General features: G+C 31.2%; 4 long non-coding RNA genes across 7 annotated transcripts; 1 reads left to right on the top strand and 3 right to left on the bottom strand.

The window, feature by feature from the left end:
* Positions 1–598: 598 nt before the first annotated feature.
* On the bottom strand, positions 599–977 carry LOC129908250 (uncharacterized). The gene is made up of 3 exons (XR_008771252.1): positions 864–977; positions 714–774; positions 599–653 (listed from the first exon to the last, which is right to left on the bottom strand). It is a non-coding gene; the product is annotated as an uncharacterized LOC129908250 (long non-coding RNA).
* A 633-nt stretch (positions 978–1610) lies between these two features.
* Positions 1611–2735, top strand: LOC129908248 (uncharacterized). The gene is made up of 3 exons (XR_008771248.1): positions 1611–1721; positions 1787–1881; positions 1941–2735. It is a non-coding gene; the product is annotated as an uncharacterized LOC129908248 (long non-coding RNA).
* Positions 2736–6131: 3396 nt separating this feature from the next.
* On the bottom strand, positions 6132–7900 carry LOC129908247 (uncharacterized). 2 transcript variants are annotated; one of them, XR_008771247.1, is made up of 4 exons: positions 7780–7900; positions 7630–7690; positions 7361–7569; positions 6132–7299 (listed from the first exon to the last, which is right to left on the bottom strand). It is a non-coding gene; the product is annotated as an uncharacterized LOC129908247 (long non-coding RNA). The 2 variants fall into 2 exon arrangements; XR_008771246.1 differs by lacking the exon at positions 7780–7900 and having other exon boundaries at positions 7630–7747.
* Positions 7901–12313: 4413 nt separating this feature from the next.
* Positions 12314–14816, bottom strand: LOC129908246 (uncharacterized). 3 transcript variants are annotated; one of them, XR_008771245.1, is made up of 4 exons: positions 14546–14694; positions 14277–14485; positions 13601–14215; positions 12314–13001 (listed from the first exon to the last, which is right to left on the bottom strand). It is a non-coding gene; the product is annotated as an uncharacterized LOC129908246 (long non-coding RNA). The 3 variants fall into 3 exon arrangements; XR_008771244.1 differs by lacking the exon at positions 12314–13001 and adding an exon at positions 14696–14816 and having other exon boundaries at positions 13047–14215; positions 14546–14606; XR_008771242.1 differs by lacking the exon at positions 12314–13001 and having other exon boundaries at positions 13048–14215; positions 14546–14679.
* Positions 14817–25132: the final 10316 nt, after the last annotated feature.

The following is a 25132-nucleotide window of genomic DNA, read 5'->3' as shown; positions in this document are numbered from 1 at the left end:
CGAATTAAGCATAAAATATGAAATTGTGTTGTATAAGGGTGTTCAACTTGTTCCAGACTTTTTGGCAGTCTTTCGTAATTTTATTTCCTACTGAGAGAATTCTCTCCCAACTCTCATTAATTTGACAGACTTCCTAATTTAGTGCAAAAAAAGTTTGGAACAGAACTATTATATTTCATGACTCATGCCTCATGTGTTTTATGTATTTTGTACTAAATTAACAACAAATAAACATTACATAATAATACAAATATAAGTTTTGATAACATTTTGTCCAAAAATTGCAGATTCATTGAAAAATGCAATTCACGAACAGAAATAAAATGAGTTGAATTCGAACATAAAATCTTAATAATGAAAAAGTGCAGAAAACGTAATTTCTCTTTCGGCAGTTGAATGTGCAAAAAGTCAAATTCAGAACGTGAAAGTTTCAAAAACTAATATTCAATAAAATTCTTCTTGATGTTTTATCCGAAATATATATTTTTTCGTTAATGTTGCTTTTTTAAATCCAAATCAGAAGCGCAATCTGGAATTTGTTTAAAGAAACCAATAGTTATGTTGACCACTTGGATTTTAAGATATCAAAATTTCTATTTCCAATATCTTGTTACGGACGCCTGGGGAACTGGTCCATCCGATGCAATCATGACCTAGAATGGGAAAAGGAATCAATGAAAATTGCAAAAGCAACAAATGTAAACAAAACTTACCATTCTTTTTCCTTGGTGAAATCCCTGAAGGAGGTTCCCTCGGTGACAGTCGCGATCATCGCTGAAAATATAAAAAGAATTTTTAGTAATGAAAAATAGAGCTAAAAAGGAAATATCGAAATAAAAACAGATTAAGAATTTATTGTTTACCACGAAATTTAAATGAATGAGAATGACAGATTGACAGCGATAAGAAAATAAAAGATTCATAGGTATACGTATACATGTAGGATCGAGTTGACAGTACGGTAGATCGAGTTTAACTTTTCCCTTCAAGCAAACGAGTCCGACCTCGGTCCGAATCGGTTCCGAAGTGAGTCCGACCTCGACTACGAAACGGGTCCCATAGCGGCTCAAATTAGTATGGAAATATATATGCCATGATGGGTATTCGGTGTTTCTTCGTATAAGAAATAATCTTAAATCGGTTTTCATGTTACGATTACAAACTTTTACACATTTACACGTGTTTGTTTTTATAATTGATTTCGTTACCCGTTGTTTTAGTAAATTCATGTCGTGATCGGTTCTTTTTGTCGAATAATGTTCCCATCGTATTTTGTGTCAACGATCGATGGTCAATTAAAAAGGGACCAATGCAGTTGCACCTTAATACTGGTAGGCCACCTGTGGGTGAAAGGTTACAGGCAATTATTTTTTTTTTTGAATTATATATGAATATGGTACCTCCCTTACTACGAATTTGGAAGAAGAAAGGAAAATGACACAAATTATGATTTTTATACACACACACTGATCAAAGAAAGGAAAAGAACATAAATACATGTAGATTTTTTTTGTATCTTCGTACAATATTTGTTGTTGTTTTTATTGAGAGATGTGGATCGGATGATCTTATGCAGTTAGAGGAAAATCATCCGAGTATTTTTTTTATGCATAGCTTACCTTCCTGTCTTATGATATGAGACATAATTTTTGTTGTGACTGAAATTCTTGACATTTCTCAACAGTTCGTGGTACCATACGCTGCAGCGGCGAAAATTAAAAGTGTGTAATTGTAACTCAGTAAAAATTATTAAATGTACATTTTTTGTGTTTTTTTTTTGTTTTAGAATGGTAAATTGAGAAAGTGTTTTAGGAATATTCCCGATTATTTTTGAAATCCTGAAGGAAAAATAAAATTCATAATGATGAAAACATAAAAGTGGTGAGTTAGTTTTGGAAGTTTTTTTAATAGAAAAATTAGTATAGCCGTTAATATCTTAGGTGAATTTCCGGCGGTCCAGTTAGAAATTTGAGTGCTGGGCCGCTGTAATATTTTATGGATGTTTTTTTTTAATGTTCCTGCTCACGAGGTTCCACTTCCAACTTGCTGATTTGTATTCTAATTGCAATTTGTCATTGGCTAACCCACCGACTACGGGCCTTATATCGGTCAGGGTTTTTAATGATATATTGAGCCAGAACAAGGAGTGAAAATTACCCTATTCTTTGGAAAGTATAGGCTCTGAACCCGAACGCCCAAATATCGGGAGCTCCGCCCCCCGATAAATAAGCTGGGAACCTAACAGAAATCAAAATGTCCGTGAGTCTTAGATCATAAAATTTGACAAATAAAATACAAGAAATAAACAAAAGGGAACAAGTTAAAACATCGGAAAAGTAAAAGATTACCAAAATGAAAAGAAGAAAAAAATTTAAAGCTGCAAATAGAAAACGAAATTATGTGTTTGTGATTGTCCGTTATTTATTTAAAACATTTTTTTTTTGTGCGTCAAATTTTAAATTTATTTATTATTTATTTATTTTTTTAATTTCCCAAATTTAATTATTATGTAAGTGATAAAAACCATTTTTGAAGGGGTCAACGCGAAATTTTCGTTTTTGGGTATCCTAGGGTGAAATATACCTCCAAAGAGCTCTCTAGGGGTAGGCTATCCAGGATCGTTTTTTTTTGTCAAAGCTAAATTTATTACCGAAAAGGGTAACAGTGTCTTTTTTTTGGATAATAACTCGACTCCGAGGAAGGGTTTTTAATCGCCTTTGTTTTTTTTTCTAATATTCTTTTTTTTTAGTTAAATTGTCCTGTAAATTTCGAGTGATAAATTTGATTCGATTTTTTTTTGTAGTTAAAAAGTCGTTTTGTATTCTTTATATTCAATGATGTGAATAAACTTAAATGACGCCAAGGGTCGAAAAGAATCTACTTGTTTGGTGTTTTGTTTAGTTTCATGTGAATGAAACTCTGCCTTTTTGAAGATATTTTCAGGGGTGTCATGGTAGCGGAGTTTAAGTGAAGATGGTATGATCTGAAACCGATCATCCACCATCTTTGGGGGAATCCAAACATGGCCGCGGATTTCCATGGTTGGGAGGGAATAGGCCACACTGCACCAACATCCGCAGTGCCCTTGAGATGATGATAGTCCGTCTGCTGTCACATCTTTCAAAAACGTTTTTTTTCGATTTTTGTTCTCGGCCTGATTTATGTTTTTGTTTGCAGGTGAGGTTAAGTTTCGGGGGCAAGATCCCCCCCATCCGGCGAGCTTATGCCGTGCATCGCAAGCAGGCCACGTCCTCCGGAACTGGACATTCCTTCCTTTCCTTTCCAAATACTTCCTTTTCTAATTTCCTACCTCATCCTATTTCCTACCTTACCGACCTAACTACACCTCCTCCGCTCCTCTTGCCTTGCAACAAAATGGCGCCCAACGTGGGGCACTTGTCTTAGATTTTTGTAGTCTTAGTTTCAGTTTTTTTATGTTGTGAAGTTTCAACCAAACTTACTGTGAATTTTTAAGTCTCGTAAGTCTGCACCAGGAAAGTCCCAGAGACATACCTAGGTGTATCGCGACGAGTACTTGAAAATTCACAGTGACTGCGGTTAGTGTTTGTTTGCGTTTATCTCTTGTTGCTGCATAGTCTCTGAAAACACGTAAGTCTGCACCAGGAAGATCCCAGAGATGTACCTAGGTGTATTGCGACGTTGTTTTTCATGAACTTGCAGTAGCAACAGATAACGTAATTTGTATCGTTTTTCCCTAATCCTATCCTAATACATTTTACTTTTCAATTTCTAATTTTCAATTTTCTAATCCTATAGTCTTGTGAGTTCCTACTTGAAAGTGATGATTGTTTTTGACGTGTAGTCTGACTTCATCCTTCCAATATGGTTTGTCGAGTTTTACTAGTCGTTTCATGTCTTCTAGACAAGGTCCCTGAGACAGTCTAGGATTGCGGGAACGATTAGGAAAACTTTGTAATGTGATTTGTTAGTGTTTCTAATAAAGTTCTGGTCCAATTTTATTGTCATCTCAAGGGAGTTTAGTTCGTCTGTCCGAAGTCCTTTTTTAGTGATGTCGTAAGTAGGATCGTACCATCTTGCTAACAAAGCTACCAAAAGCACCCCGTATGTTGATGAAATTAAACCCTAAAACGAAACTTATTTCTAATTTGTTCAATTTCAAAAGTCTAATTGAAATTATTGTTAATGTTTTTGAAAACAATACTATGGCTGTTCAAAACTGTTCATTTCGTTCAAAACTTAAGTTTAAGTTTCTAAATTTACCTTTTTGTATCTGAATACATATGGTGATATAAAAAGTTTTAAAGATCCTAAATAATACATAGAAATAGATACAAACACACAAAACATAAAATAATACAAATATACAACACATTTCTTAAATTTAAGTTAAAAAGAAAAGAATATACATATTTTCTTTTGATCTTCGATATCTGTTTTTCGTTTTTTTCGTTATTTTTGGTTAAGTTTTTTTCTTCTTTGAGGATTTTCTCAAAAAAGTTTAAGTTTTTTTGATAAAAGAAATTTTAAGCTTTATCAAAGAAAATTACTTAGTTTGTTCTTTATTGAAATTTATTTTTTTTTGATTGAAAAAAAAAAAGAATTTTTAAACTTTCAGTACTGAAACTAGGAATTAAGTAGTTATTTGAAAATTTTTCAAATATAAGATTTTTCTGTTGAATGAAAAAACTTTGGTTTTCAGTTTAGTATTTTTTTTTCTTTCGTTTATTTGTTCAGTTAAAGTTTACATTGTTTGTTCCCTTAATTTTCTAATTCAGCTTTTTTTGATAAAATAAAAATTCTGATATTGGAGAATTCAGAAATAATTTCTAATAAATTTTTGGTAAAATTTAAGTTTTTTTAAAAAGTTAAATTACTTTAAGTTTTTCAAAAACATATAAGTTAGAAATTTGTTTTTTTTGTAGTGATAGTTTTTTGTTACACAATTCCTTTCGGTATTATAAATTGTTTTTCAAAACTGGTTATTGAAAAATCTACTAGGTTTAGGTAAAAAGTTTTTGAAAACAATTCTATATTTAATTATAAACTTTTTTGGTTTTTTTCAATTCATTTTTGAAACCACATTTATTTTTTTTGAAAATTTCGAAATTTTAGTTTTTGTTTAGGTACATTCAAATACTTTCAAAAATCGTGAATTCTTAATTAAACATTTATTTATTTCAAATTTTCGTTCTTCGTTGTTTATATTTATTTTTTTTTGTTCATTTAAACATTTTTTGTTAAATATTTTCGTTATTTATTAATTTATTTATTTCTATTTATTCAGTTTTCTTGTTAATTACATTTTTTTTTTGCTATAAGTGTCATATTTTTTGTTTGATATATACACTTTTTTTTTGAAAATAGAATTACATTTAGTTTACAATTTCAATTTTCGTTAAAGTTACAGTTATTTATTAATTTATTTTTTTTTGTTTTTGTTACAATATAGTTTACTTATTTACTTATTTAGGTTAATTTTTGATTTAGTTTGGTTTTCTGAGAAAACAAAAAGGAATTTGTTCAAAAACTCACCACTTTAGTTTATTGTTGATATTTGTTTGTACATTTATTGTTGAAAACTGCTTACATGTTGAACGCTGATTACTTTTTTTTATTGAAACCGGATAAATTAAAGTTGAGAAATAATGTCACACGAAATCTAAACCTGGAAAAGGGAAGTAGAGAGAGCTACTAGTCCAACAACAACTAAATTTAGATATAGAAACCAGGCAAGGTATTATGTTTTCCTCTGATCTCGGATAGACTTATCCGATCCACATCTCAAAATGTAGACTGTTCAGGTGTTAACGTTCCTTCGATTTTCCAAAGTCCCAAATATGCATCATTCAAATGTTCGAGAATTCTTTTAGATACGAAATATTTTCAAAATAGGCCGAGAGTACCAATTGGGTATCGTTGTCTTTATACCGTCTCTATGTATTCCTTATCGTCGTGTGTTTATTTAATAAGGTGTTTGCATTCGCCGTTAAAAATAAATTAGAAAAACAAAATTTTCACGAATCTTGAAAATTTTTAATAGAAGAAAAAAATAAACCACCAGAAATCCGAAACACCCTGTTTCAAAATAATTTGTCCCAACAATTCTGATGAAAAGACCAAAATTTGATGTTTTATTGTATATTTTATTAAATACATGCTTAAAAATAGTGTTTTCAATGTTACTAAATGTTATTTATTTAATTTACTTATTGATTTTAACTGAATTTATTTACTTAGGTACTAACTCTAAGAAGCTAACTGTAATATTTTATGAATTTTAATTTTTGGAAAGACTGATATTTTTAATTTTTTTAATCTGTGATATTTTAATAATTTTATACTTTTTTTAATACTGATATTCTAGTTAACTTTTAATAATCTGTGATATTTTAACAAAAATTTATTTATTTTTTAAAGACTGATAACTAACTAACTTTTAATAATTTACTTTTAGCTTAATTGTTTTTAATTTTAGTTAGAACAATTTTAATTTTTTATTGAATCTGTGATATTTACTTATTTTACGTTTTATTATCTCGTTTATTTATTCTACTGTGATACTAGACTTAAGTTTTATTTATACAATTCTCTATTTATTTATTTATTATTTATTAAACCTTTTTTTTTTGCATGCTCTTTATATACATAGTTTAATAACAAGCTCTTTTCATACTTCAAATATCAAAATAATCAAACCACTCACCATGGATATTAAGTGAATCCTAATTATTAAATTCGTTGATAAAATCAAGTTGTTCCCAATCGTGCTTCACTATTGCCGTTCGCCTGTATAACACTCCATAATCCTTTGACAACAGGTAATCCGAAAAAAAAAAAGAAAAGTATTAATGAGGAAAGAGATTATATACATATAAGCTACTTATCTTCACTGTAACTATAACGCGACTTCTAATAAAGTGATCAGATACACCCCTCTGGGACAGGTAATATTCATCGCTGATCTTATTTATCCCATGAATTCGTTCACAATAAACAAAATGCACTTTGCATTCAAATCCGCTCACGCAAAAATTCAATGCTGTGATGGAGTGAAAGATACTCAACACGACACCACTAATACTTCTCCGGTCGTGAAATAAAACTATCCTCTCTTTTCAAGATTCACAGGGAAGTTCAAGGGCGAATAAACGACACAATTGCATACCAAATCTTGCTTCACGAGTGTACTAAGCTGGAAGAAAGGCATCGATGGTTCTTGAACTAACATGTACTTAGTAAATACATTTTTTTTTTTTTTGCCCGGCTTTGAACGTGGGTTTTTCCCCACATGGTTCCTTGCCACTCCTAATTTGCAACCTGAAATAAACCAAAACGAAATACTTAAATAAAGAATACAAATTATTTGATTATTTTATACCTAATCATTCACTCAGTTCCGACACCACTGTGTCTATACTTTTTTCTTCTCCTGAGCAATGGCCTGTTGCAAATGAGAAACGACTCTAGTTCCCAGGCGACCCAAAAAAGTTCCTTTTTATTTTTGCGTCTTATTGGGAATGTATCCCAATAAGCCGCAAATTTTGTTACGGACGCCTGGGGAACTGGTCCATCCGATGCAATCATGACCTAGAATGGGAAAAGGAATCAATGAAAATTGCAAAAGCAACAAATGTAAACAAAACTTACCATTCTTTTTCCTTGGTGAAATCCCTGAAGGAGGTTCCCTCGGTGACAGTCGCGATCATCGCTGAAAATATAAAAAGAATTTTTAGTAATGAAAAATAGAGCTAAAAAGGAAATATCGAAATAAAAACAGATTAAGAATTTATTGTTTACCACGAAATTTAAATGAATGAGAATGACAGATTGACAGCGATAAGAAAATAAAAGATTCATAGGTATACGTATACATGTAGGATCGAGTTGACAGTACGGTAGATCGAGTTTAACTTTTCCCTTCAAGCAAACGAGTCCGACCTCGGTCCGAATCGGTTCCGAAGTGAGTCCGACCTCGACTACGAAACGGGTCCCATAGCGGCTCAAATTAGTATGGAAATATATATGCCATGATGGGTATTCGGTGTTTCTTCGTATAAGAAATAATCTTAAATCGGTTTTCATGTTACGATTACAAACTTTTACACATTTACACGTGTTTGTTTTTATAATTGATTTCGTTACCCGTTGTTTTAGTAAATTCATGTCGTGATCGGTTCTTTTTGTCGAATAATGTTCCCATCGTATTTTGTGTCAACGATCGATGGTCAATTAAAAAGGGACCAATGCAGTTGCACCTTAATACTGGTAGGCCACCTGTGGGTGAAAGGTTACAGGCAATTATTTTTTTTTTTGAATTATATATGAATATGGTACCTCCCTTACTACGAATTTGGAAGAAGAAAGGAAAATGACACAAATTATGATTTTTATACACACACACTGATCAAAGAAAGGAAAAGAACATAAATACATGTAGATTTTTTTTGTATCTTCGTACAATATTTGTTGTTGTTTTTATTGAGAGATGTGGATCGGATGATCTTATGCAGTTAGAGGAAAATCATCCGAGTATTTTTTTTATGCATAGCTTACCTTCCTGTCTTATGATATGAGACATAATTTTTGTTGTGACTGAAATTCTTGACATTTCTCAACAGTTCGTGGTACCATACGCTGCAGCGGCGAAAATTAAAAGTGTGTAATTGTAACTCAGTAAAAATTATTAAATGTACATTTTTTGTGTTTTTTTTTTGTTTTAGAATGGTAAATTGAGAAAGTGTTTTAGGAATATTCCCGATTATTTTTGAAATCCTGAAGGAAAAATAAAATTCATAATGATGAAAACATAAAAGTGGTGAGTTAGTTTTGGAAGTTTTTTTTATAGAAAAATTAGTATAGCCGTTAATATCTTAGGTGAATTTCTGGCGGTCCAGTTAGAAATTTGAGTGCTGGGCCGCTGTAATATTTTATGGATGTTTTTTTTTAATGTTCCTGCTCACGAGGTTCCACTTCCAACTTGCTGATTTGTATTCTAATTGCAATTTGTCATTGGCTAACCCACCGACTACGGGCCTTATATCGGTCAGGGTTTTTAATGATATATTGAGCCAGAACAAGGAGTGAAAATTACCCTATTCTTTGGAAAGTATAGGCTCTGAACCCGAACGCCCAAATATCGGGAGCTCCGCCCCCCGATAAATAAGCTGGGAACCTAACAGAAATCAAAATGTCCGTGAGTCTTAGATCATAAAATTTGACAAATAAAATACAAGAAATAAACAAAAGGGAACAAGTTAAAACATCGGAAAAGTAAAAGATTACCAAAATGAAAAGAAGAAAAAAATTTAAAGCTGCAAATAGAAAACGAAATTATGTGTTTGTGATTGTCCGTTATTTATTTAAAACATTTTTTTTTTGTGCGTCAAATTTTAAATTTATTTATTATTTATTTATTTTTTTAATTTCCCAAATTTAATTATTATGTAAGTGATAAAAACCATTTTTGAAGGGGTCAACGCGAAATTTTCGTTTTTGGGTATCCTAGGGTGAAATATACCTCCAAAGAGCTCTCTAGGGGTAGGCTATCCAGGATCGTTTTTTTTTGTCAAAGCTAAATTTATTACCGAAAAGGGTAACAGTGTCTTTTTTTTGGATAATAACTCGACTCCGAGGAAGGGTTTTTAATCGCCTTTGTTTTTTTTTCTAATATTCTTTTTTTTTAGTTAAATTGTCCTGTAAATTTCGAGTGATAAATTTGATTCGATTTTTTTTTGTAGTTAAAAAGTCGTTTTGTATTCTTTATATTCAATGATGTGAATAAACTTAAATGACGCCAAGGGTCGAAAAGAATCTACTTGTTTGGTGTTTTGTTTAGTTTCATGTGAATGAAACTCTGCCTTTTTGAAGATATTTTCAGGGGTGTCATGGTAGCGGAGTTTAAGTGAAGATGGTATGATCTGAAACCGATCATCCACCATCTTTGGGGGAATCCAAACATGGCCGCGGATTTCCATGGTTGGGAGGGAATAGGCCACACTGCACCAACATCCGCAGTGCCCTTGAGATGATGATAGTCCGTCTGCTGTCACATCTTTCAAAAACGTTTTTTTTCGATTTTTGTTCTCGGCCTGATTTATGTTTTTGTTTGCAGGTGAGGTTAAGTTTCGGGGGCAAGATCCCCCCCATCCGGCGAGCTTATGCCGTGCATCGCAAGCAGGCCACGTCCTCCGGAACTGGACATTCCTTCCTTTCCTTTCCAAATACTTCCTTTTCTAATTTCCTACCTCATCCTATTTCCTACCTTACCGACCTAACTACACCTCCTCCGCTCCTCTTGCCTTGCAACAAAATGGCGCCCAACGTGGGGCACTTGTCTTAGATTTTTGTAGTCTTAGTTTCAGTTTTTTTATGTTGTGAAGTTTCAACCAAACTTACTGTGAATTTTTAAGTCTCGTAAGTCTGCACCAGGAAAGTCCCAGAGACATACCTAGGTGTATCGCGACGAGTACTTGAAAATTCACAGTGACTGCGGTTAGTGTTTGTTTGCGTTTATCTCTTGTTGCTGCATAGTCTCTGAAAACACGTAAGTCTGCACCAGGAAGATCCCAGAGATGTACCTAGGTGTATTGCGACGTTGTTTTTCATGAACTTGAAGTAGCAACAGATAACGTAATTTGTATCGTTTTTCCCTAATCCTATCCTAATACATTTTACTTTTCAATTTCTAATTTTCAATTTTCTAATCCTATAGTCTTGTGAGTTCCTACTTGAAAGTGATGATTGTTTTTGACGTGTAGTCTGACTTCATCCTTCCAATATGGTTTGTCGAGTTTTACTAGTCGTTTCATGTCTTCTAGACAAGGTCCCTGAGACAGTCTAGGATTGCGGGAACGATTAGGAAAACTTTGTAATGTGATTTGTTAGTGTTTCTAATAAAGTTCTGGTCCAATTTTATTGTCATCTCAAGGGAGTTTAGTTCGTCTGTCCGAAGTCCTTTTTTAGTGATGTCGTAAGTAGGATCGTACCATCTTGCTAACAAAGCTACCAAAAGCACCCCGTATGTTGATGAAATTAAACCCTAAAACGAAACTTATTTCTAATTTGTTCAATTTCAAAAGTCTAATTGAAATTATTGTTAATGTTTTTGAAAACAATACTATGGCTGTTCAAAACTGTTCATTTCGTTCAAAACTTAAGTTTAAGTTTCTAAATTTACCTTTTTGTATCTGAATACATATGGTGATATAAAAAGTTTTAAAGATCCTAAATAATACATAGAAATAGATACAAACACACAAAACATAAAATAATACAAATATACAACACATTTCTTAAATTTAAGTTAAAAAGAAAAGAATATACATATTTTCTTTTGATCTTCGATATCTGTTTTTCGTTTTTTTCGTTATTTTTGGTTAAGTTTTTTTCTTCTTTGAGGATTTTCTCAAAAAAGTTTAAGTTTTTTTGATAAAAGAAATTTTAAGCTTTATCAAAGAAAATTACTTAGTTTGTTCTTTATTGAAATTTATTTTTTTTTGATTGAAAAAAAAAAAGAATTTTTAAACTTTCAGTACTGAAACTAGGAATTAAGTAGTTATTTGAAAATTTTTCAAATATAAGATTTTTCTGTTGAATGAAAAAACTTTGGTTTTCAGTTTAGTATTTTTTTTTCTTTCGTTTATTTGTTCAGTTAAAGTTTACATTGTTTGTTCCCTTAATTTTCTAATTCAGCTTTTTTTGATAAAATAAAAATTCTGATATTGGAGAATTCAGAAATAATTTCTAATAAATTTTTGGTAAAATTTAAGTTTTTTTAAAAAGTTAAATTACTTTAAGTTTTTCAAAAACATATAAGTTAGAAATTTGTTTTTTTTGTAGTGATAGTTTTTTGTTACACAATTCCTTTCGGTATTATAAATTGTTTTTCAAAACTGGTTATTGAAAAATCTACTAGGTTTAGGTAAAAAGTTTTTGAAAACAATTCTATATTTAATTATAAACTTTTTTGGTTTTTTTCAATTCATTTTTGAAACCACATTTATTTTTTTTGAAAATTTCGAAATTTTAGTTTTTGTTTAGGTACATTCAAATACTTTCAAAAATCGTGAATTCTTAATTAAACATTTATTTATTTCAAATTTTCGTTCTTCGTTGTTTATATTTATTTTTTTTTGTTCATTTAAACATTTTTTGTTAAATATTTTCGTTATTTATTAATTTATTTATTTCTATTTATTCAGTTTTCTTGTTAATTACATTTTTTTTTGCTATAAGTGTCATATTTTTTGTTTGATATATACACTTTTTTTTTGAAAATAGAATTACATTTAGTTTACAATTTCAATTTTCGTTAAAGTTACAGTTATTTATTAATTTATTTTTTTTTGTTTTTGTTACAATATAGTTTACTTATTTACTTATTTAGGTTAATTTTTGATTTAGTTTGGTTTTCTGAGAAAACAAAAAGGAATTTGTTCAAAAACTCACCACTTTAGTTTATTGTTGATATTTGTTTGTACATTTATTGTTGAAAACTGCTTACATGTTGAACGCTGATTACTTTTTTTTATTGAAACCGGATAAATTAAAGTTGAGAAATAATGTCACACGAAATCTAAACCTGGAAAAGGGAAGTAGAGAGAGCTACTAGTCCAACAACAACTAAATTTAGATATAGAAACCAGGCAAGGTATTATGTTTTCCTCTGATCTCGGATAGACTTATCCGATCCACATCTCAAAATGTAGACTGTTCAGGTGTTAACGTTCCTTCGATTTTCCAAAGTCCCAAATATGCATCATTCAAATGTTCGAGAATTCTTTTAGATACGAAATATTTTCAAAATAGGCCGAGAGTACCAATTGGGTATCGTTGTCTTTATACCGTCTCTATGTATTCCTTATCGTCGTGTGTTTATTTAATAAGGTGTTTGCATTCGCCGTTAAAAATAAATTAGAAAAACAAAATTTTCACGAATCTTGAAAATTTTTAATAGAAGAAAAAAATAAACCACCAGAAATCCGAAACACCCTGTTTCAAAATAATTTGTCCCAACAATTCTGATGAAAAGACCAAAATTTGATGTTTTATTGTATATTTTATTAAATACATGCTTAAAAATAGTGTTTTCAATGTTACTAAATGTTATTTATTTAATTTACTTATTGATTTTAACTGAATTTATTTACTTAGGTACTAACTCTAAGAAGCTAACTGTAATATTTTATGAATTTTAATTTTTGGAAAGACTGATATTTTTAATTTTTTTAATCTGTGATATTTTAATAATTTTATACTTTTTTTAATACTGATATTCTAGTTAACTTTTAATAATCTGTGATATTTTAACAAAAATTTATTTATTTTTTAAAGACTGATAACTAACTAACTTTTAATAATTTACTTTTAGCTTAATTGTTTTTAATTTTAGTTAGAACAATTTTAATTTTTTATTGAATCTGTGATATTTACTTATTTTACGTTTTATTATCTCGTTTATTTATTCTACTGTGATACTAGACTTAAGTTTTATTTATACAATTCTCTATTTATTTATTTATTATTTATTAAACCTTTTTTTTTTGCATGCTCTTTATATACATAGTTTAATAACAAGCTCTTTTCATACTTCAAATATCAAAATAATCAAACCACTCACCATGGATATTAAGTGAATCCTAATTATTAAATTCGTTGATAAAATCAAGTTGTTCCCAATCGTGCTTCACTATTGCCGTTCGCCTGTATAACACTCCATAATCCTTTGACAACAGGTAATCCGAAAAAAAAAAAAGAAAAGTATTAATGAGGAAAGAGATTATATACATATAAGCTACTTATCTTCACTGTAACTATAACGCGACTTCTAATAAAGTGATCAGATACACCCCTCTGGGACAGGTAATATTCATCGCTGATCTTATTTATCCCATGAATTCGTTCACAATAAACAAAATGCACTTTGCATTCAAATCCGCTCACGCAAAAATTCAATGCTGTGATGGAGTGAAAGATACTCAACACGACACCACTAATACTTCTCCGGTCGTGAAATAAAACTATCCTCTCTTTTCAAGATTCACAGGGAAGTTCAAGGGCGAATAAACGACACAATTGCATACCAAATCTTGCTTCACGAGTGTACTAAGCTGGAAGAAAGGCATCGATGGTTCTTGAACTAACATGTACTTAGTAAATACATTTTTTTTTTTTTTGCCCGGCTTTGAACGTGGGTTTTTCCCCACATGGTTCCTTGCCACTCCTAATTTGCAACCTGAAATAAACCAAAACGAAATACTTAAATAAAGAATACAAATTATTTGATTATTTTATACCTAATCATTCACTCAGTTCCGACACCACTGTGTCTATACTTTTTTCTTCTCCTGAGCAATGGCCTGTTGCAAATGAGAAACGACTCTAGTTCCCAGGCGACCCAAAAAAGTTCCTTTTTATTTTTGCGTCTTATTGGGAATGTATCCCAATAAGCCGCAAATTTTGTTACGGACGCCTGGGGAACTGGTCCATCCGATGCAATCATGACCTAGAATGGGAAAAGGAATCAATGAAAATTGCAAAAGCAACAAATGTAAACAAAACTTACCATTCTTTTTCCTTGGTGAAATCCCTGAAGGAGGTTCCCTCGGTGACAGTCGCGATCATCGCTGAAAATATAAAAAGAATTTTTAGTAATGAAAAATAGAGCTAAAAAGGAAATATCGAAATAAAAACAGATTAAGAATTTATTGTTTACCACGAAATTTAAATGAATGAGAATGACAGATTGACAGCGATAAGAAAATAAAAGATTCATAGGTATACGTATACATGTAGGATCGAGTTGACAGTACGGTAGATCGAGTTTAACTTTTCCCTTCAAGCAAACGAGTCCGACCTCGGTCCGAATCGGTTCCGAAGTGAGTCCGACCTCGACTACGAAACGGGTCCCATAGCGGCTCAAATTAGTATGGAAATATATATGCCATGATGGGTATTCGGTGTTTCTTCGTATAAGAAATAATCTTAAATCGGTTTTCATGTTACGATTACAAACTTTTACACATTTACACGTGTTTGTTTTTATAATTGATTTCGTTACCCGTTGTTTTAGTAAATTCATGTCGTGATCGGTTCTTTTTGTCGAATAATGTTCCCATCGTATTTTGTGTCAACGATCGATGGTCAATTAAAAAGGGACCAATGCAGTTGCACCTTAATACTGGTAGGCCACCTGTGGGTGAAAGGTTACAGGCAATTATTTTTTTTTTTGAATTATATATGAATATGGTACCTCCCTTACTACGAATTTGGAAGAAGAAAGGAAAATGACACAAATTATGATTTTTATACACACACACTGATCAAAGAAAGGAAAAGAACATAAATACATGTAGATTTTTTTTGTATCTTCGTACAATATTTGTTGTTGTTTTTATTGAGAGATGTGGATCGGATGATCTTATGCAGTTAGAGGAAAATCATCCGAGTATTTTTTTTATGCATAGCTTACCTTCCTGTCTTATGATATGAGACATAATTTTTGTTGTGACTGAAATTCTTGACATTTCTCAACAGTTCGTGGTACCATACGCTGCAGCGGCGAAAATTAAAAGTGTGTAATTGTAACTCAGTAAAAATTATTAAATGTACATTTTTTGTGTTTTTTTTTTGTTTTAGAATGGTAAATTGAGAAAGTGTTTTAGGAATATTCCCGATTATTTTTGAAATCCTGAAGGAAAAATAAAATTCATAATGATGAAAACATAAAAGTGGTGAGTTAGTTTTGGAAGTTTTTTTTATAGAAAAATTAGTATAGCCGTTAATATCTTAGGTGAATTTCTGGCGGTCCAGTTAGAAATTTGAGTGCTGGGCCGCTGTAATATTTTATGGATGTTTTTTTTTAATGTTCCTGCTCACGAGGTTCCACTTCCAACTTGCTGATTTGTATTCTAATTGCAATTTGTCATTGGCTAACCCACCGACTACGGGCCTTATATCGGTCAGGGTTTTTAATGATATATTGAGCCAGAACAAGGAGTGAAAATTACCCTATTCTTTGGAAAGTATAGGCTCTGAACCCGAACGCCCAAATATCGGGAGCTCCGCCCCCCGATAAATAAGCTGGGAACCTAACAGAAATCAAAATGTCCGTGAGTCTTAGATCATAAAATTTGACAAATAAAATACAAGAAATAAACAAAAGGGAACAAGTTAAAACATCGGAAAAGTAAAAGATTACCAAAATGAAAAGAAGAAAAAAATTTAAAGCTGCAAATAGAAAACGAAATTATGTGTTTGTGATTGTCCGTTATTTATTTAAAACATTTTTTTTTTGTGCGTCAAATTTTAAATTTATTTATTATTTATTTATTTTTTTAATTTCCCAAATTTAATTATTATGTAAGTGATAAAAACCATTTTTGAAGGGGTCAACGCGAAATTTTCGTTTTTGGGTATCCTAGGGTGAAATATACCTCCAAAGAGCTCTCTAGGGGTAGGCTATCCAGGATCGTTTTTTTTTGTCAAAGCTAAATTTATTACCGAAAAGGGTAACAGTGTCTTTTTTTTGGATAATAACTCGACTCCGAGGAAGGGTTTTTAATCGCCTTTGTTTTTTTTTCTAATATTCTTTTTTTTTAGTTAAATTGTCCTGTAAATTTCGAGTGATAAATTTGATTCGATTTTTTTTTGTAGTTAAAAAGTCGTTTTGTATTCTTTATATTCAATGATGTGAATAAACTTAAATGACGCCAAGGGTCGAAAAGAATCTACTTGTTTGGTGTTTTGTTTAGTTTCATGTGAATGAAACTCTGCCTTTTTGAAGATATTTTCAGGGGTGTCATGGTAGCGGAGTTTAAGTGAAGATGGTATGATCTGAAACCGATCATCCACCATCTTTGGGGGAATCCAAACATGGCCGCGGATTTCCATGGTTGGGAGGGAATAGGCCACACTGCACCAACATCCGCAGTGCCCTTGAGATGATGATAGTCCGTCTGCTGTCACATCTTTCAAAAACGTTTTTTTTCGATTTTTGTTCTCGGCCTGATTTATGTTTTTGTTTGCAGGTGAGGTTAAGTTTCGGGGGCAAGATCCCCCCCATCCGGCGAGCTTATGCCGTGCATCGCAAGCAGGCCACGTCCTCCGGAACTGGACATTCCTTCCTTTCCTTTCCAAATACTTCCTTTTCTAATTTCCTACCTCATCCTATTTCCTACCTTACCGACCTAACTACACCTCCTCCGCTCCTCTTGCCTTGCAACAATCTTTGAGAAAAATATTGTTTTTGAAAAAAAAGTAAATATAGAAACCTACTTAAGACGATTGCATACGAAGTTTTGCAAAGATTAAGTTTGATGAAATTCGACATCAAAATACTAAAAAATTGATCTGAAGAATTCCGAATTTTGCTAAAATCCGTCAACGTCAGCTAAGACTCTTACTCAAACAAACACAAATAGCCTATTCAGAATATGGAGGGGCTCGAGCCTGAGCTGTCTCTAAATCGCTAAGATTTTCTAATAAGTTTCAGTTGATCATGTACATTATGATGAAATCAGCTAAATAACATGATCTTGAAGGCAATACGATACTGGTTAAATAGTTAACCCCTGTTAAATTTTTGACACTATTACGGTGAATACAAAATTTTCAGCTGTTTCAAATTTAATGGACTCTGGGACTCTTGAACATGGCAGAAAAGAGGCAGAGAAAAAATGGCTTATTGTTTAGGGTCAATGTGAGTAAATTTAAACAGGGGTAAATGAAAATATGGCTCATAACCACAGTACACATAAAAAGGTAATATCTTCCGAACTGACATTGGTCGCCAAATTGTCAAAATATGACAATTTGGCGACCAATGTCAGCTACCGAAATTCGTATTTCTTTAATTACCGACGAAAAACGCAGAAAAACCGAAAAACCACGCACACCACTAATTTTTTAAAAAATTATCACCATTTTCCGCGACGAATCACGAAGAAAATTTGTAATTTTTTTAATTTATTATTTTTTCAAATGACATTTTATAAATTAAAACAAAAACAAATTTCATGTTTACTGCGATTGAAATATAAAAATTAAAGGCTGACCTGACAGATTGGTGCCCATTTTTGACAAACCAATTTTGACAACGTTCGGAAGATATTACCTTATTATGTGTACTGTGGCTCATAACAAGCTTCAGTTAAATCCCTTTGATGCATACATAAGTAAAAATCGCGGACGCATGTATCTTTTAACTTATACGTCAAGCTCATTGCTGTCAAGAGAGAATTCATTCGACGAGCGTATTTTCCGTGAAAGATAGTTTTTTAAAGTGCCAAACAAGTCGTTAGTCTTTCAGAAAAATTAAATATTTTTGCAGATTCAATTAAGTCAGTATAATTTGCAAATACTTTTTTGTTTTTAATTTTGATGTAGATTCTATGTGATACAAGCTAATTATAAAATACAGGATATTTATGTCGATTTGCATGTGTTTACATTTACCCCAGAATATTTTTCATAATGGGTAAATGTAAACAATGTATTCTGGGGGTAAATAAACATATATTTTTGCTGAAATTATTGGTTTTAATAAAAATAACGTATTTTTAGTCAATTACTATTGCTAAAGTGCCGCGGAGCATAGCCGTATTTAGGGGGGGGGTTTTGGGTGTTTAACCCCCCCCCGAAAATTTTTTTCAGAAAATCAAAAGATAGGTACCTATATTATAAACATATACAAGTCTAATATGTGCAGCACTAAATGATTTGTTTTTGTATTTTAGTAATTATATCTAATTATATATATGAAAATCTCCCTTAAAATCACTACCAATTTTGCATCGTTGCAGAAGCTGTCGATGAAGTTTGTATAAAGGAAAACAAAAATTGTTTGGTCCATTACAAAGAGTTTTTATCTCTTTGACCATTTCCTTAAGCACTATGTTAACACCTTAAAATGCTCTTTTAAGAACCCTTTAAATACCACAAGTACTTATGCAGGGTTTTTGGTGCCGAGACTAAACTATGCTTTTTCAAAGGGTTTCGGTGGCCGAACTCGAATCCAAAGACGGACTTATTCGATCACATCTCGTTTTTGAAATATTACCCTTAAATCTATTTAAATCTTTCAGACATCTTTTCTACTGTCCGAGATATCTTCAGTTGCTTATTACCCACTTTTGTTCTATGTTAACCTTAAATCCAGTATGTAAGCGAAAATAAATGTATCGATTTATTCAGAGACTGTAGTACCTACCAACGCTAGGAAATAACCTCGAAAACTGGTAAAAAGCGGGATTTTCGATTTTCTAACGGGAATATCTCAAAAAAGTGATGTGCTAGAATTTTTCTGACTTCGGATTCGAGCTCAGCCTATAGAAAAGTATACTCTGGTTTCTGTAAAAAAAACCTTGTTGACCAGTGTAATTAGCTCATGTCAAACAACTTGGATTATTTAAAATTTTGGTTTTTAAGTATTGCTAATTTCATTTAGAACTCAATAGATAGAATGTACCTGTCAATTTTCTGCTACAAAATTTCGGTGCAAGAAAAAGTCCATTTTTCAATGTTTTATATATTAAATTGTACGAATTATTTTTTTTTATAAAGCCTTAGAATGGTTAAAATTTGTTTCTTAAAAAAAATTTTGTTGCTCGCTAACGCTCGCAATTTATATCAACCAACTTATCACTCTTTGTACCTACAAAATTAGAGATGACGCTGAATATTCGGTCATTTTTAAATTCGTTTACCGTAAGCAGCGCTTTTTTAAACTTTTAACTACGAATTCCTCTCCTAAAAAATACTTAAAAAGGATATTGGCAAATTTTTCGCTTCTACACAGTTCAAATGACTATTTGATTTAGCGGGATTTAGAATCGACTGCAGTTAGATATTGTTGATACAAAGTATTGTGATTTCTAAAAAAAAAATTTGTTTGGTCTGGGCTAACCCCCCCCGAAATGAAATCCTAGCTACGGCTATGCCGCGGAGTCACATTTTAAAGTAGCCAACACCATCATTTTCAGTGGTTGATGTTGCAAAATCGGTCTTTGATGTAAAAAAACAAAAAATATGACGTTCAGAGCTGCTCAGGACGCATATTAGGCGCCTATATTAAAGAATCAAAGGAAGAAAACAAAAACTTTCATTGGAATTTGAAAAAGTTTTTGTCAAATATTTTCTTGAACGTTTTTCAAGTTGTTATCCATATGATAAAGAGGAAATTCTTAATTTTAAACCACCGTTTACATTTACCCCGAATTTGTAAAAAAACACAAACATGGTGGGGTATTTGTAAACATGCCATATTTGACAGTAATGTAAACAATTTGGGAAATATTTGTTTATATTTATAATTATATTTATAAAGAAGAATTGCCATCATCTCATATTTGCATTTGAAGATACCATTCAAGTTATTCCGTGAAAACATATAAAAATCTAAAGACGATAGAAAAAAAGACATGAAATTGTTTACATTTACCCACCAAGAAATTTGGATTTGTTTGCATTTTTATCGTTTATTGTTTTAGTGGAGTAACTAAAGCAAATTACAGATCCAATTTCGATAATTTCTGTTCTTTAACGTCGGTAATAAAAAAAACTCTTTGTGTTAAAAATTGCCGGTGTTGCCGTTTTGTTTTTGAAACTAATAATTAATTTATTATCAAAACTTTTTTTTTTGAATTTCATAAATAAAATGATGTATAAAGATTATTTAGAGTAATTACAGAAAAAAAACTATATGGGAGTGAAGATTAAATCGTTTAGGCGGTAGAAGCAATTTTCTCACAAATCGGCTTCAAATGAAAAAAAAATGTATTAAGCCTTAACTACATTGGCTCAAAAAGTGAAAAAGTACAAAAGTGAAAATTTTTAAACGCATTTTTGTATAGTTTTTCGGGCTAGAAAATTAAAACAAATGATGCAGAAAGCTTATTTTTTGGTCTAAAAAACAATTTGTACACTCCTTATCACAAAACAATTGCGATAGCCAGAAAAAAAATCTTTTCACTTTTGTACATTTTCAAAAAGTGGTGTATGTAGTTAAGCCTTTACAACACAACGGACAAACACATTTATTACTAGGATAACACATTTTTTACAAAGCCAGGAGCTTATGCTCATAGTAAATAACGTTTGAGCACAATAAATAGCAATATATGGCCGTGTGTGAATTGCGTTAAATAGTTAACACCGTGTAAAATTTTTGACATAATTGAGGTGAATAAAAAATTTTCAGCTGTTAAAAATTTGTTGGGCTCTGGGACCTGGTTAAATTTGAGTTAAATTGTTTTTGCAGATGGTTTTGTTTTTTTTTTATTAATAAGGAGTATCACGGCAGAAAAAAGGCAAACAAAGTTTTAAACAATACATTTTTTTTTTGAAATTTTTTTGTTCACCTCAATAGTGTCAAAAATTTTACACGGTGTTAACTATTTAACGCAATTCACACACAGCCTAAACAAGAAAAATTACTTTAAACCAGGCAAAATGCTTAAAATTATTGAAAAAACTTCACAAAAAATTTGTTCGAAGTCGTACCGACAAATCGAAAAACTAATGATACTGTAACGATGAATTACTGAACTACTTTTAAGATAAAAGTCTGAACACACTACCTACTACTGCAAAGGTAGAAATGTGAACGGACCTTTAGTAATTAAGAAAAATATCCCACTGAACACATCTAAAAATATCCCACTGAACACATCCCAAAATATCCCACTAGACTGGAAGTATGAAGTGACCCTCCTGGAAAGGAAGTTTCGAGAGGCAGGGACGAGAGCCTTCGAGGACGTTCTCGAGTCTCAAGATTCCGGTATAAAAGGGCAGCGTATACACCGACCGGATACAGTTTAATCTTGAAAGTGAAAGAGTACAGTACAAAGTGAAGTAAAGTGTTGCGAATTGTTAGTAGCAAATAAAGTGATTTAAAAGTGTGTTTGTTTGAGCGAATAATAAAAGTAAATTGAGTTGAAATAAAGTGTGTTCTTATTTGAACGGAAATATAAGTGGAAATTAAATAAGTTTTATTGGAACCCGGAATAAAACATTACAATACCAATCGATTTCTTAGGGCCGAAATGGGGGGAAACAGTCAACAGCGCACTTGTCAAAGATTTCGACTTGCACAGTGTATTTATCTATAAAAAAAAAACAAAACAAAACCATCGCCAAAAAATAACCTAATTTAACCAGGTCCCAGAACCTTTTAAATATTTAACAGCTGAAAATTTTGTATTCACCTCAATAGTGTAACAAATTTTACACGGGGTTGAATATTTAACGCAATTCACACACGGGAAACGGCCTAAATAATGAATGATTGAATGAATGCGTGATCCTGATGAAAAGCAAGATCTCATGTAGTTGTTGTAATACGTGTTAATTAATCTATATGGATCAACTGTGAAAATAAAAAAAAGGCTATTATTCACTCGTGATTCAGTTTGGATTAAAGTTAATTTTAAATCCAATCCATTTAATCTTTACGGCCATACTTTTCACTCTAAGTTTAGTTTGAATTAAAGTTAATTTCAAATCCTATCACTTACGGCCATATTATTCACTGAGTTTGGATCAAAGTTAATTTTAAATCCAATCACTTAAATCTGAATTTCATAAATCCTAGGATTTAATTTTTTGTTCATATTATTCACTCAAAAAAAGTTATGTGATTATTCAATAAATTTTGTATAATTTGCATTTATCTTAATTTTTCCTTCACAAAATACTTGACAAAACAACTGTAGACTGTGAAAATGAATTATACATCTGGATTTATAAAGTTAAACAGACCTCCAGAGAGCAGTTTAAATTTATTTGGATTTAACGAGATTGGATTTAAAAAATTGGATTTAAGTAGTGAATATTATGGATTTGGATTTATTTTTGACAGTTGACATTTCCTTATACCTACTATGTTTCCACCTAAGCTTAATCCGAGATTTAGCTAAGTAGATTTAGAATTAATCTCGAGATTTATTTTAAATCTACTTCGCTAAACCTAAGATTTTCACCTACTTTCAATCCGAGATTTAGAATAAAACTCGAGATTTATGCTAAATCTACTTAGCTGAATCTCGGATTTAGGGTAGGTGGAAACGTAGTATTACATCCAGATGCATTTTTAAACTAGTGAATAATAAGGCCGTTAAATCAGAATTTAACAAATCCAAGGATTTAATTTTTTTTTCATATTATTCACTCAAAAAATGTTATCAAACTATACAATAAATTTTGTATAGTTTGAATTTATCTTTATTTTTTCTTTTCAAAATGCTTGAAAAAAAAAAACTGAACACTGTGAAAATGAACTTTAAATCTGGATTTATAAAGTTAAACAGACCTCCATAGAACAGTTTAATTTAGTTTGGATTTAACGAGATAGGATTTAAAAAACTGGATTTAAGATTGGATTTAAGTAGTGAATATTAGGTCTGTTTGCGTTCTTTTTTGACAAAAATATGAAACCTGTCAAATTTTAAGGAGTGGGGATGAAATCCTCACAGAGATAGAAAAATTGTGTAAAAGTACCCAAACGTTTTTAGCACAAAATTTTCTGCTACAAAAAACAAAGAAATGAAAAATATAAAAACGACTTCGTTTTGTGTTTGAAACACGTTTTTTGTTATTGTAACGATGAATTACTGAACTACTTTTAAGATAAAAGTCTGAACACACTACCTACTACTGCAAAGGTAGAAATGTGAACGGACCTTTAGTAATTAAGAAAAATATCCCACTGAACACATCTAAAAATATCCCACTGAACACATCCCAAAATATCCCACTAGACTGGAAGTATGAAGCGCCCCTCCTGGAAAGAAAGTTTCGAGAAACAAAGACGAGAACCTTCGAAGACATTCTCGAATCTCGAAATTCCGGTATAAAAAGGCAGCGTAGACACCGACCGGACACAGTTTAATCTTGAAAGTGAAAGAGTACAGTACAAAGTGAAGTAAAGTGTTGCGAATTGTTAGTAGTAAATAAAGTGATTTAAAAGTGTGTTTGTTTAAGTGAATAATAAAAGTAAATTGAGTTGAAATAGGTAAAGTGTGTTCTTATTTGAACGGAAATATAAGTGGAAATTAAATAAGTTTTATTGTGAACCCGGAATATTTTGTTAATTAAATATTAATTTATTTTGAGTATTACAGCACTAAAACACATAAAGTCTAATATAGCCCAATCAATAGAAAAACAAGAAAAAAGGCACATCGCCGTGTTTGTAGTTGGTTTTGTTTATGTTGTGCGACAAGAAAACAGAGAAAGCACTACATTTGACAGATTTTAGATTTTTGTCCGAAGAAATTTTTTGGGCAGAAATTTGGAAGAAGGGAAATTTTTTTCTCTCTCGCGGCCATCTTTTTTGTGAAAAAATGTACAATTTCAGAGTACACAAACAGGAATTGGGTTAAAAAAGTTAAAATATTTCTGTTGAAAAATTATTTTATCAGATTTTTCTTTTTTCGAAATATTTTTTGTTTTTATTTTTCAATTTTCTCAAAAACTAAAAGACATAGGAACCTATAGTTTTCACTCGATAAAGAATCAATTGAGGCAGTTTTCTGTGTGAGTAATTTTTTTTATTAAAATTCACAGTCTGGACAACAATAGTAAAAAGTGAATTAAAAAAAAAAATTCGCCTATTTTTAACTTTGAAATTGATTATTTTAAAAACTATTTTTTATAATATATTGATTTAAAAATTACAGTTTTGCCTTTCGGAAATGGTATCATTTATTACTGTAAGTGTTGCCGTTCTTTTTTAATAATTTTTTTTTAGAAAACTGTCCCTCCCACCTAAACGGGGGGAGATAGACCCCCCTCTCAAAGAAAAAAAAATTTGTATTGAACTCTTCTACAAAAACCGGTTATCAAATCCTGGCGCCCAAGTTATCCTACTACGTGCCTACAACATTTTTATTCTATACCTAAAAGTTCGAATTTCTGTATCTGGGTTGAAATCGTAAAATTTTTTTTCTAAGCCAATTTTAAACTGATTTTCTAAAAAAATACCTCGTTTGATTTGGAAATAAATATTATTTTAGAATATATTTTTAAAACAGCATGTTGTTGTGAAAATTTATACTTTAATTTGATGTCGAAGTTGGGTAAATGACGAAAAAAATGGAATTTTTGAACTTTGACAGCTTATAAATTCTAGGTGGTTTAACCGACTTACATGTTT

This window comes from Episyrphus balteatus, chromosome 2 (genome assembly GCF_945859705.1).
Source record: "Episyrphus balteatus chromosome 2, idEpiBalt1.1, whole genome shotgun sequence".
Taxonomy (NCBI): domain Eukaryota; kingdom Metazoa; phylum Arthropoda; class Insecta; order Diptera; family Syrphidae; genus Episyrphus; species Episyrphus balteatus.
This window is presented reverse-complemented; position numbering and strand designations above follow the sequence as displayed.